This window comes from Manis javanica, chromosome 14 (genome assembly GCF_040802235.1).
Source record: "Manis javanica isolate MJ-LG chromosome 14, MJ_LKY, whole genome shotgun sequence".
Taxonomy (NCBI): domain Eukaryota; kingdom Metazoa; phylum Chordata; class Mammalia; order Pholidota; family Manidae; genus Manis; species Manis javanica.
The window spans coordinates 625,733-629,518 of NC_133169.1; positions in this window are offsets into that span (position 1 = coordinate 625,733).

Consider the following 3,786-nt stretch of genomic DNA (forward strand, 5'->3'; position numbering starts at 1 on the left):
GCCTCTGGGTCCACTGCAGGTGCCCGCCGGGCGGTGCGCGCTGGGTGTCGGGGCCGCGGGCCCGTCTGCGCTGGGGAGGAGCTGCGGCGGCGGCGCCTGCAGGGTCGCGGGCGGGCCCAGCTGCCCCGCCTCCTTCCCGAGGGCGGCCCCCGCCTCCCCGTCAGCGGACTCCGGCCGCTGCCGCTTCACCGGAGGCGCCGTCCCCGCGCCCCGACGGGCCCTGCCCAGTGCGGTTCTCCGTGCGACCGATGCCGGCCGGGTTCTGCGTGTTCCCGGAGGACGGGCGCGAGGGCCGTCACGGTGCGCGCCCAATGTGCACCTGCCTCCTCGTCTGTTACATTAAGAAAACACATCATTTTGGCTCACGTTTAAAAAGCCCAGCTGTGCCTTTAGGCTTTAGAGCGCCAATATGTTGAAACTAGTAAAGGAATTGACTGAAAATAAAATACACCGAGAAAAGGCTTGGAAAGAGCACATGAGGTTTAAATAGGTGATCAGACGTGAAGGATGTTTGCAATAGCCCTGTGACCTTGGATCTTTTAATCTTAAAGTCGGTTTTTGCCATTGAAGTGTAGACAGGACTTCATGTTAAATATGGACTCATTTTTCCTGACGTTTGAAAATTAAAATGCCATCGAAAAGGATTGGAGAGGACAGATTTCATGCAGTTTTTGGACATACACTACATGGGTTAAAGGTACAGACTCTAGCTCCAAAATACTAGACGGGACTCAGTAGCAGAAGAAGTTAATTCGTTTACCAGCCATCTAGTTTCATTAAACAAGATGAACCACCTTGTATTCCCACGTTAAATTTTCTACAAACTTTCTTTAGCTCACTCTGGGTGAACTTCAAGAATTATGAATAATCTCAGTAGAGGTGAAGATTAGGTATTTAAAAGGTTTGCATTAGCCCCTAATGAGAACCACAGAAGAGCGAGGTGACAGTAAAAGACAACATGTTACAGAATTACAATGTCCAGTTTGGGAGGTTCAAAAACAGTTGTGGGTTGTTTGTCTTGGCTCTTGCTGGTGGTGACTGGTTTCTTCAAATGGTATAATATTTTATTGGGAGCTTATCTCCAAAGAAGTTCTTGGCTCTGTGAGAGTCCACTGGCTCCACCGATTGGTTTTGCTGGGCTCTAGACGTTTCAATTGCTTTAAACCAAATTTAAGGTGACTTTTTTCAACTTGTATCAGTTTGGGTCTCACCCCCCATATATGATACAGGCTTAGGTATCAGTTTTCTGTAGGTGCCCTTAAAAAATTATATATATATATAGTATTTAGTATTTATATATATTTATACATACATAGATACAAATAGCAGGCTTCCTTACTGCTTGTCCAGAGTGTTGAACTGAGTTTTCTTTTTAGATCTTCTGTTCTCACGTGGGCCATGTTTTTCAGGCTCTGAACTTAATTTCAGTGATCTGGTCTTCAAATATATATAGGAATCCCAACACCCTGTGCTCATATTCAGGTAGAGTCCCCCTTGGAATTACTTTCTGCATCTCTTTTTGGTTTAAGTTCTGTGATTTTTAAAAAAATAAAAACATGTTACATACTATTCAACATTTTTATGTTTAGCGCCAAAGAGGACCATCTCTGACAACTTAGACTATTGTATTGCGTCCAGTTGATTCTCTACCACATCAGCTAGGGCAATCTTTTCTAACAAATAAAAATCTAGTATCTACAGCCTGGTTGAAACTGAAGTGGATTCCTGTTGCACTTGAATAAAATCCCAGTCCCTAGATGAACGTGAATGATCTGACCCAACTCTCTCGTGACCATTAGGCTCTTTCCCATTACTCCACACTTCCTACACTCCAGCCAAACTGGCTTTCTTTGGGGTTTTAGAATGTGCCGATCTCCCATACCCTATTGCCCTACATGGGGCATTCTCAAATACTGTTCCATCTAGCTGTAATGATCTTTCCCTTGTCTGGCTAGTTCTCACTGCTTGACGTTTTGACCTAAATGTCCACTTAGACTTTCAATGGCCACCCTATCCAAATAACACCCACCTTCACCCCGGCCATTTCTGTATTCATTACTTTCATAGCACTAATTATAACACCTAAATTATTTGCATTTTTTGGTTTACTTGTTTATCTCCTATTTCCCTGTATTAGGCAATAGCTCCAAAGATAAGATGAAGCATCTTTTGTTCACCAAGCATGTAACAGTGTTTGACCTCTACTGAATGCTGGCATAAATATAAAAAAAATAAGCTTTTCCAAGTTAAGTATTAAGTTGAAGCATTTTTACATTTCATTTATTCTGAGATTCCTTTCTAGTATGAATTCCTGTAATGGTGAATAATATTAACCTCATTTATTGCTTATTGCTAGTTGCAGCCATAGACTCACTGGTCAGTAAATAAAAAACATTAAGAATAGGTGCTAAAAACATTAAAAATAGGTGCTATTTTATTTTTTATGAGGCCTTACAATAGTATTTCAGCAATATTCTGTAGTTTTCAACATATAGGTCTTGCACATCTGTCAGATTTATCCCTAAGTAGTTAAAAATATGATGCTATTGTAAATAGCATCTTTATTCAATTTTCACTTTTTGGGTCTACTATGTAGAAATAAAATTGATTTATTTATTGAGCAACTACGATAAGAACACTTAATAGCATTTTTAAAGATATTTAGATTCCATTGGATTTTCTACACAGATGATTATGTTGTCTGAAAATGGCAGCTGTACCTCTTTCCAATCTGCATGCCTTTATTTCTTTTCTTGCCTTATTATGTTAGCTAAATCCACTAATATTGAATAGAAGTGAGATTGGATATATTATCTTTTTCTGACCTTAGGGGAAAGGCATAAAGTCTTCCACCATTAAGTATGTTGTTGGCTTTAGGTTTTTTTGTAGATGCCCTTTATCAGGTTGATGAGAATCTTTCTATTCCTTGTTTGCTGAGAACTTTTATCAGGAATGGATAATGGATTTTATTGCATGCTTTTTCTGGGTCTATTGAGATGTATGATTTTGCTTTTTGATAGTGTTAGTATGGTTAACTGCATTGATCAATTGGCCAATGTTATACCAATCTTGCATCCTGGAATAAACTCTACTTACACATAACATATTGTGCTATTTATATATTGTTGGACTTATAGCATGGGTATAAACTCTTCTTTACGTATGTGGTGTAATTTGCCGGTGAAGCTGTCTGGAGTTTCCTTTGTAGGAAACTTTTCAACTACAAATTGAATTTCTTTGATAGATAAAGGTCTATTTAGATTATTTCTTCTTGATTTGCTTCTGGTAGTTTTTCTTTCAAGGTATTTGTTCATTCCTTCTAAACTGTTGAATGTATTGGCATCAATTTGTTATATTTTCTTATTGTGCTTAAAGGATTAACCCAGAGGGTTTGTGATGCTCAAACCCTACACATTCCGAAGAAAGGACTGGCCCTTGATTGGCTCCTGGGAGAAAACCTCGAAGTCCTTGGAATATCCTGCATGATAAGATTGTCATTATATACCTGGGGCCTTTGTGCTCATCAGATTTTATGCTAATGGTGTGATTTGGGGTGAATGCCTGTTTTTGTTCACCTGGATTCCTGGTCATGCTTTACCGGTTTGATCTCTGGGGAGGTGGAGACTGGTAACTGAAGTCAGTCTTGTGGGTGCCCGCATGACTGGCATCAAGGGGAACCTTAGACAGCACAGTTCAGATGAGCTTTCCTGGCTGGCAGTTGTCCCATGTTGCTGGGAGACTGAAGTGCTGTCCATACAACCACCCAGGAGAAGAGCTGGGAGTTCA